The sequence below is a fragment of the Eupeodes corollae genome, chromosome 1 (genome assembly GCF_945859685.1).
Source record: "Eupeodes corollae chromosome 1, idEupCoro1.1, whole genome shotgun sequence".
Classification (NCBI taxonomy): domain Eukaryota; kingdom Metazoa; phylum Arthropoda; class Insecta; order Diptera; family Syrphidae; genus Eupeodes; species Eupeodes corollae.
The window spans coordinates 106,091,612-106,101,875 of NC_079147.1; the positions used below are offsets into that span (position 1 = coordinate 106,091,612).

Below are 10,264 nucleotides of genomic sequence, written 5' to 3' on the forward strand. Positions count from 1 at the left end.
CTAGTGTCGTCGACAGATGCATTTATGGGTATTGTGTTTCAGCTGCAAGTAGGTTGATACCAAAATCATAGAAACCTAAATTGCATTGGATGGATGGAGAATAAGAATAGATTGCATTTAGCATTAGCTCCTCCACCTAAATTTTACTGCAACACCATCACCAAAATCCAGGACCATCCTTCCATGCTTCCATCCTTAACGTGTCGTCATCGTGTCGTTTTCGTTGTCATAGAACGTCTACCTAGTTTTGTTCTGCATAAAAGTCCATGATGCTAGAAACACGGAAGACGGAAATGATGTTGGGGTTATTTTGGAGGCGAATCGTCGGGATGGAATACAAAAGCCATTCTAAGGCAGTCGTTAGAATAATTGTTGTTACCCATAAAGACAATTCTCTCGTGGATAAAGCAAATTAAAATTTTCCATTTGCTTTGCTTTCAAACAAACCCCATTCCAAATGGTTTTTCCAGATCTTCTTGATGCTTTTTAACTCAACCCCCCGTGCTTGGAATGATGCATCGCATAGGAAGGCGAAGGTGGATACTCGGTACGGTACTGCTGGCTTTGTGCAGAGGTTTAGGTATCTTATCTATGTTTAAAAGAGAGATGGCACAGATATAACATAGGGAGCAGGAATACAACAGAGAAGTGCATATTTCGTACATTTCGGTTTTTTTGTTAATCGACAGACGTAGCAGAAAAGAATCCCTTTTGTATAAGTGGAGATGGTAGCGTATACAGAAAGGACCTTTAAAAAATATCGTAGGTACCGTAAAGATAGATACCTACCATCTGTATCACAGAGTCCTTATAGATACTACTTAAAGTGGATGAGAAAAAGAGACAATGTTTGTTTTGTAAAACTATGTTAACTTTTTCAGGTACATTTTCGACAAAATACATTTTATGTTTCACCAATCATTCAAAACTTTTATACGGACTATTTTATTTGTATTTTGTTTGAAACCTATATTAAGGTGAATTTTGAAAGAACTCTTTTTTAATTGATACCAAAAAGAACTTCATGAACATAAATCTATATATCTCAAAGGGGGTCATATTCAAACTTTTTTGAATTAGTATAACTCGTCACCTGGAGGGTGTCTACTTTGAGATAACAAGTCTTTAGAGCGCTTTGGGTCCAGTGAAGGCCAAAGACCATATGATTTTTGTGACTGCGCATGTTGGTAAATTGTACCCTCTAGAGTTTGCTATCGCAAAAGCTGTTTCTTGTAGCATAAGTTTACATGCAGCTATCGGTAAACCTATCTCCTCCCTTTCAGGTGAAATAGATATAAAGGTTCCATTTTTAGCGAGTTCATCGGCTCTACAATTTCCTGTGATGTCTCTGTGGCCCGGCACTCAACATAGGTGAATGTTAAATTGCTGCGCCATCTCCATAAGGGACGATCGACAATCGAGGGCCGTTTGAGATTTGGTTGAGACACCGTTAAGAGATTTAATAACAGCCTGACTGTCAAAATAGATGCGGATATCAGAAGTTGATATCACGTTTTCTCTAAGCCAGTGGAGAACCTCTTTGATCGCTAACATTTCCGCTTGGAAGACACTACAATGATTAGGGAGGCTGAATGAGATGCTTAGATTAAGCTTTTCTGAGTACACATCACTACCAATTCCCTCATTTGTCTTGGATCCATCTGTATAAAAATGGATGCATTTGTTATCCAGGAGTTTTTTGTCTTCCCATTCATCTCTGGATGGAATGGATACCTGGAAGTTTTTTCCAAATAGGGGTTTAGGAATAGTGTAGTCTATGTATATTTGGTATAGAACCAAAGAGGTTCAAGATGATGGAGTGCTCCACATTGTTGTTGGTCCATTGAGATGAGGCGTTGAGTCTTATAGCTGTACTCGCTGCCATTTGTTTGCTGAATATGTCGAGGGGTGTCAGATGGATGACCGATGTATGTAGCCAATAGGTAATGCGAGGTTGAAAACCCCATTTACTACCCAGGGCTTTCTTGCAAAAGAAAAGAGCTACTATAGCTTTGTTAACTCTTTCCTGAATATTAGGTTTCCAACTTAATTTTTTGTCCAATATCAGACCAAGATATTAGGCTTCATTGGTAAAAATTAGTGGTACACCTTTTATTGAAGGAGGTAGGAGGGCCCGGTTATAGCCATCACTAAAATCCATCAAAAAAATTTGAAACAGGAGGAATCTGAAATGTTCTACTGATGAGCGTCTATAGCAATCCGTAAATTTACGCCATTAAATTAAATGTCACTTTGAAGTTTCTATTTGAAGAGTTTGTTTTATCAGTCATTTGTTTGTTATCGTTTATGCTTCTGTGCAAAAAATAAACAAAATTTATTGATTGCATCAGCTTTGTGTATAATAAATAAAAGAGCTTCTCAAAAAATACGACGCTTTCAAGTACACCCGCTTTTTCATGCACGGAAGATACATGGCCAATATTTTTCACTGATTGAGATACTCGAGTTGTTCCCAATTAAGTTTGTTGTGTACTTTCGAATGAGCCGTCAGCAGTTCCAGTGTATGCCTTTAAAAAGTGCAAAGGAGAAACTTTGTTTGACTTTAAGGTAAAAAATTCAAAAATAATTTGAGATTTTCATGACACTGATTGTTTCAGATTTCTCGCGACCTATCTTTCCGATTTTAGGCAATCAACAAGCATTTTCAGACTTGGCTATGCCAGTCTCCGAAAGCCCAAGTTTTTGCAAAGAATTTTCTTTGGATTTTTTGTCAAACTGGAATTTTCCTAACTGTCTTGGAGCTGTTGATGGAAAGCATGTGAAAATGTTTGCCCAATAAAGTACAGTACTTTCAATTTCTAATGGCAATTGTTGACCAAATTACAAATTTATTATGGTTAGCACTGGATCCCAAGGATCTAACGCAGACTCGACTGTTTTTTCTTCATCAAACTTTGGCAAGCAACCCAAATTCAAAAAATGTCAGGTTATCATTTTACCACCAAGCAAAGGTTTTTTAACTACAGGTACGAAAAAGATATAATTCATATACATATGTACACTATCGAATCGTCAATTTTTTGACTGTTTAGACTCTCGAGTGCAAGGCAAATTGTGGAAGGCACATTTGGTATTTTATTCCACACTTTAAGAGTTCTGATAAAACCTCTCAAAATTCAAATGGATCTGGCAAAATCCCTAATTCCTTCCTGTTGCGTTACTTACTTACTTAAGGTGGCGCTACAGTCCGGGGCGGACCTGGGCCTCAACCAACAAGCGTCTCCAGCCAGCTCGGTCCCTAGCTAGCTGTCTCCAGTTTCGCACGCCAAGTTGGTTGAGGTCCTCTCCCACCTGGGTGCGCCACCTGAGTCGCGGTCTTCCTCTACTGCGCCGTCCCTCGGGATTGGATTCGAAGACCTTCCGGGCTGGAGCGTTGATGTCCATTCGCTCTACATGACCTAGCCATCTAAGCCGTTGGACTTTGATTCTGCTAACTAGGTCAGTGTCGCTGTACAGCCCGTACAGCTCGTCGTTATATCTTCTCCTCCATTCTCCATCTATGCGTACGGGACCAAAAATCGCCCGAAGAATTTTTCTCTCAAAGCATCCTAAGACGCTCTCATCTTTCTTTGATAGGGTCCAGGCCTCAGCGCCATAAATGAGAACCGGGATGATGAGTGTCTTATAGATGGTGATTTTACATGCTCGAGAGAGGACTTTACTTCTCAATTGCCTTCTAAGTCCAAAGAAGCAGCGATTTGCAAGAGTTATTCTTCGTTTGATTTCAGCGCTGGTGTCGTTGTCTGCATTAATAGCGGTGCCTAGGTAGACAAAGTCCTTAACTACCTCAAAGTTATAGCTGTCCATGGTGACGTTTTGTCCAAGACGTCGTTGTTCAGTGTCCTTTTTTGATGACAGCATATACTTGGTCTTGCCCCCATTGACCACTAAACCCATCTTCTTCGCTTCCGTCGCAATGCTCAAAAACGCTCCACTGACATCACGCTTTGATCTTCCAATTATGTCAATATCATCTGCGTATCCGAGTAATTGGATGGATCTTTGGAAGATTGTGCCTCTAGTGTTGACGGTTGAGTTTTGCACAATTCTTTCCAGAACGATGTTGAAGAAGTCGCATGACAATGCATCGCCTTGTCTAAAACCTTTTTTGACATCAAATGCATCGGTAAGATTTTTTCCGACCTTGATAGAGCAGCGTGCATTCTCCATCGTCATTCTGCACAAACGGATAAGTTTGACAGGGATGCCAAAACTAGACATTGCTCGGTAGAGCTCTTCCGTATAGATGCTGTCATACGCGGCTTTAAAATCGATAAAGAGATGGTGGGTATCGATTTGAAGCTCCTGGGTTTTTTCCAAGATCTGCCGTAGTGTGAATATTTGGTCGATAGTGGACTTTCCTGGTCTGAAGCCACACTGATAAGGACCAATCAGGTTGTTGACGAATGGCTTCAGACGTTCACATAATACTGCAGAGAGGATCTTATACGCAATGTTAAGAAGACTGATGCCTCTGTAGTTGGCGCAGTTTAGAGGGTCTCCTTTCTTATGTATCGGGCACACTATGCTGAGATTCCACTCATCGGGCATGCTTTCTTCCGACCAAATTTTGCAGATGAGTTGGTGCATGCTCCGTACCAAGTCATCGCCTGCTGCTTTGAATAGTTCGGCAGCGATGCCGTCAGCTCCAGCAGCTTTGTTTGACTTAAGTTTAGATATAGCTATCTTCACTTCGTCAAGGTCGGGTAGGCGGAATTGTTGATCTGCGTCGCCGAGGTTGAGTGGTTCTATCTCCCTTACAGCGGAATTCAGTTCGTCATCGCCGTTATATAATTTGGAGAAGTGATCTTTCCATATTCTCAGCATCGACTGTGGTTCTACTACGATGTTCCCTTGATCGTCTTTACAGGCTTCGGTTCGTGGCTGGTACCCTTGGGAGGTTTTTTTTACCTTTTGGTAAAATTTACGAACCTCATTTCTGTTGTGACATCCCTCTATCTCCTCGATCGCGCGCTTCTCATGCTCCCTTTTTTTCCGTCTAAGAAGCCGGTGTTCCTCTCTCCTCTTCTGCTCGTAGAGCTCGCGAGCAGCTCTCGTCCTTTTGTGCAGCGCCGTTTTGTATGCCTCTTGTTTCGCTGCGTGAGCTTGCTGGCATTCGTCGTCAAACCAGGGGTTTCGCTGTGGTGGCCGTGTGAAACCTAGCACTTCAGAGGTGGCATCTCTGATGGCTGCAAGGCAATGTTGCCACTGGTTTTCAATGCTTAATGCAGGAAGCATAGGACTCCTTAGGAGGTTATTAAAGACTCGATCGGAAAAGGACATGGCGGTCTCTTGCGATTGTAGCCGTCTAACGTCGAATCTTCTCACAGTACTTCCTTGTTTTGGCTTGGATCGGGATATCCGTAGCCGTACCTTGGCTACAACGAGGTAGTGGTCCGAGTCAATGTTGGCCTCTCGGAATGTTCGGATATCCTGGATACTGGAGAAGTGTCGTGCGTCGATCGCAATGTGGTCAATCTGGTTGACGGTTGATTGATCAGGAGATTTCCATGTCCCCTTGTGGATATTAAGATGCGTGAACTGCGTACTAGCTACCAGAACGTCTCGCCCCGCAGCGAAATCGACCAGCCTGGATCCGTTGTCGGAGGTAGTGTCGTGCAGGCTGTATCTCCCGATTATGCCACCAAAGATGTCTTCTCTTCCTAGCTTGGCATTAAAATCTCCTAAGACAATTTTAATGTCATAGCCAGGGCACTGCTCATATGTCTTGTCCAAGAGCTCGAAGAACATATCTTTGGTGTCTTCATCTTTCTCCTCTGTTGGGGCATGCGCGCATATTAGGCTTATGTTGGCGAATTTAGCCTTGATGCGGATTGTCGTGATGCGCTCGCTCACACTGTTGAAACTCAAGACTTTTTGCCTGAGCCTAGTTCCAACAACAAATCCACACCCAAATAGACGCTGTCTTTGTTCTCGGTAGCAGTCGCCGTAGTAGATATCGCAGTCTTTTAGTTTGCGTTTACCCGGTCCATCCCATCGCACTTCTTGGATGGCTGTAATATCTGCCTTGCAGCAGTTTAGGGCTTCCGCTAATTGTTCGGCTGCACGTGGTCTGTTAAGGGACCTAACATTCCACGTACATATCCGAAGTTCGTTGTCCTTATTTCGTTTGCGTGGGTTGTCAACAGTGAATCCGTCCGTATCCGAGGATTGTTGTTGCTTCGAGACTATGATGTTTTTACGTGGCCAGGAAGTCACCCCGACGGCACAACCCCCAACCTGGAGGGCCAGATCCTTAGTATAACTCCAAGAAAGGGGAGCCGGATGAACCGCTCCTTATAGGCCTGGGCTCCGAATATGTCGAAGAAGCCCTATAAGGTGTTCACTAAGTAGTTCGACCTTACTGGAACTGTAGACGCCACCGTTGATTCTATCTCGAGAACTCGTCCGCTGCCGCCTGGATAAGGAGAGGTGCCTTAGTGGAAACACCTCTCCCCCCCTCTCTCGTTTGCTGCCCCCAACAACTTTCCACTGGGGTTGGAACCCAATCTCCAGTTGAGGTACTAGGCACCCGATGTTCACCGCGGGGAGGTGAGAGTAGGAGTTGATAGACAGAGGTGGGTTTTGAGAAAAACCTGTGGACGCTTGTGTCCTCTTGAATGCACATGTCTACCATTTGAACATTCCTTCCTGTTGCGTGCTGCACAATTTTTGCAGAATGCAAACGAACGCTTGTCCTCTCTGTAGCATCTAAAATCACCATTTATAAGACACTCATCATCCCGGTTCTCATTTATGGCGCTGAGGCTTTGACCCTGTCAAAGAAAGATGAGAGCATCTTAGGATGCTTCGAGACAAAAATTCTTCGGGTGGATGGAGAATGGAGGGGAAGATATAAGGACGAACTGTACGGGCTGTACAGCGACACTGACCTAATTAGCAGAATTAAAGTCCAACGGCTTAGATGGCTGGGCCATGTAGATCGAATGGACATCAACACACCAGCCCGGAAGGTCTTCGAATCCAATCCCGAGGGATAGCACAGTAGAGGAAGACCGTGACTCAGGTTGCGCACTCAAGTGGGTTAAGCTAGGGATCGAGCTGGCTGGAGACGCATGTTAGTTGAGGCCCAGGTCCGCCCCGGACTGTAGCGCCACCCTAAATAAGTTAGTAAAAGAACACTTAAATCCTTCCATTTTCATGATGAATTTTTAGCGCAGTTGGTGGATCAGGAGGCAAGAAATTCCGAACCAGTATCTATGGATGTTAATATCACAAAAGGCCTTTTCTGACTTTCTTGTGACAGAGGAAAATCCTGATTACCAGTGGGAGAGAATTTAAAGCAAAATTATTTAAGTTTTGTATTCAAAATTTTATTTAATAATATAAAAATATTTCTATTAAAAAAAACTATTCTTCATACTACACTTAAACTAAGTCTGATTTCACATCAACTTAACTTAAAGCTACATTTAACTAAACATAAATCCATAAGAAAAAAAACATCACTTCAGTAAAAAAGAACAGTAAATAACAAACATAAATCATAAAGAAAAAACAAAAAACAAAATTACTTCAATACAGAAAATATAACATTCATTCAGAAAAAAAGTGAATCAAACTCATATTGGAGTACCAGCCAAGTGCTCTCCCGTTTTCTCGCCCAAAATGGCCAGTATCTTAGATTGGAACCATATAACGCTTTGCGGACTAAATTCCGATACATGGATTACGACGTTCTCCTTGAACAGCTCCTTCGTGCTCCTCACCTCCTTATTTTCTATTGCTTTCAGTACTCTCAACAGAGGGTCTTCAATAAGCATCTTACCACAATTACTAAAAGTTAAAAAAAATTTGTAGCCTCTATTTTATCAGACTCCGATGTTATTTACTCATCTGGAATCATCACGTAGAGTGTTAAAAATTTAAGGGATTCAAGGTGAATCCATCGTACCGGCGTTGTTGATGCAGAGCCACTCGGCACACTATTTTCGGCACGAAAATAATACCAAAAAGAATTTCGTAGTGTGGTCCATTTACTTTGCCACTCTTCGACTGAACAAATTTTACTGTCAACAATTCAGGTTTATTCATTTCATAACCATAAACTTACCAGGCCTTCCCAAGCACTTATTCTTGCCATTTTATCCGCATATTTTTGGCCGTCTTTGGCATAAAGACACCCATGGCTTTTCACTTTCAGTATCAGCCGGGTTTCGAACTTTTTTTTTATACTCATTTTTCTTAATTTTTGTATATCTTTTGTTCGTCCCTGCAGAAATAGACGTGTTTGGCAGGGATGCCAGAACTAGACATGGCTCTATACAGTTGGTATCTGTAGATGCTGTCATATGCAGCCTTTAAAGCGATGAAAAGATGGTGGATTTGATGTTCTTCGGGTTTTTTTCCAAGATCTGCCGTAATGTGAATATTTGATCGACTGTGGACATTCCTGCTTTAAAACCACACTGATTAAGACCTATCAGGTTTTTGACGATAGGCCTTAGACGTTCACGTATTACGGCAGAGAAGATTTTGCAAGGAATGTTGAGTAGACCGATACCTCTATAGTTGGTGCAGTTTAGAGGGTTTCTTTTTTTCAGAATCTCGCAAACTGTACTGAGCTTCCATTTATCGGGGAATGCTTTCTTCCGACCACTTCTTACAGATTAGTTGGTGCTTAGTTGGCATTCATCTGCTCCAGCAGGGACTTTGATAGACTTCAGCTTAGATATGTCAATCTTTACTTTATCTAAGTCGAGAAGATATGGGATTGTTGGCTTTCGTCGTCGATACTGAATGGATGATCCTTCCTGACAACGGTTTGTCGTCGCCGCCGTTTCACAGTCTGCAGAATTAGTTCTTTCATAGCCATATTCGGTGCTAGCGCTCATACAACAAGTCTCTACCTTTATCTTGATCGTAAGCCGATGCTATCCATTTGAGCAGCCCAATGCTTTGAGCTTCCTAGTCTACGCCATTTCTGCAGCATAAGCACGATCTGCTGTTCTTTTGCCTACCATAAAATGTATCCCACCGCAGTCTACAATTCAACCTTCGTGGTTAATTTCATACAATTCATGATTGGAGCGTCTCTGGAATCGTCTTTCCTCACAAATAGTCCCAACTATTCTTCGCAAAACCTTCCTTTCAAAGAAGCCTAGGTGGCCAAAGTGCTTTTTACTAAGCACCCAGGTCTCGGATCCATATGTTAGTACTGGCAGAACCATCGTCCTATACAACAGCAGCTTAGAACTTATAAGGAGTTTTTCAATAAGGGCGGGTAGATGTTTCGAGTAGATGTCGTGGCGTTTGCTGTGTGGCACATAACGCCGCGCCGTCCTGCTGGCACCACATGTCGGCTATGTCCATATGGTTCACTTTGGGCCATAACAAATTAGTAATCATCGTAATGTAGCGCTCGTTGTTGACGGTGACTCCCTCACTAACGTTATTTAAAAAAAAAGTATGGACCAATTACGCCACCTTCCCAAGATCCACAGAACGGTAACTTCTTGAGGATGTTATTACCTGTTAAACCTCGTGAGGGTTCGTGTCGACCCATATACGGAAATGTTGCTTCTTAACACAGCCATTCATCAAAAAATGCGCTTCGTCACTTAAGATGATTTTTCGGTCAAAATTGGGGACAATTTCAAGCCCAGTCAGCTAACAAACGGCGTTGTCTATCGTCGTGAACTTTGAGCTCCTGGGTCAGTCGAAGATTGTACGCGTGAAGGCCCAAGTCCCGACGCAAAATTCGCCAAGTTGAAGTATTCGAAAGGCTGGCTTTTTGTCCACGGCGAGGAATAGACTGCCTCGGATTCTGCTCCACACTTCCACCGACCGCGGTGATGTTTTCGGCCTATCTTTCGGTCCTTGAATGAAAATCAGCACGGGTGTTGGCTGATTGTTAACTGAACTGGTCATCAAACGTTGAAGAGTCGACTGTGAAGGGCCACGACGTCTACAGTACAATGATTGCAATGCGTGCAACGTTTGATGATTGGCATAAAAAACTAAATAATAAACAAAAGATTTGACAGATTCCACCAAAACAAATGGCAGCAACGGGGCACCAAAATCTACCCGCACCAATTTAAAAACCCTGTAGTAAGTTGAAAGGCTCTATTGAATTGCAAGACTTAAGATTTCCCTTTGTCACAGTCTGCTTAACCCAGTCTCACAGGACCTTAGAGAAATAAGACGAATTTAATGAAAGTCAATATTGTGGTTACAGAAGTTTCAAATTTTCGTTTTGCAATGTCTCATTTTTTGGTGA

At 42.5% G+C, this 10,264-nt stretch overlaps 1 long non-coding RNA gene across 1 annotated transcript; it reads right to left on the reverse strand.

Moving 5' to 3' along the window:
* Positions 1 to 7,623: 7,623 nt before the first annotated feature.
* LOC129943352 (uncharacterized) lies at positions 7,624 to 8,804 on the reverse strand. The gene is made up of 3 exons (XR_008781223.1): positions 8,096 to 8,804; positions 7,875 to 8,037; positions 7,624 to 7,818 (listed from the first exon to the last, which is right to left on the reverse strand). It is a non-coding gene; the product is annotated as an uncharacterized LOC129943352 (long non-coding RNA).
* Between the last annotated feature and the right edge of the window lie 1,460 nt (positions 8,805 to 10,264).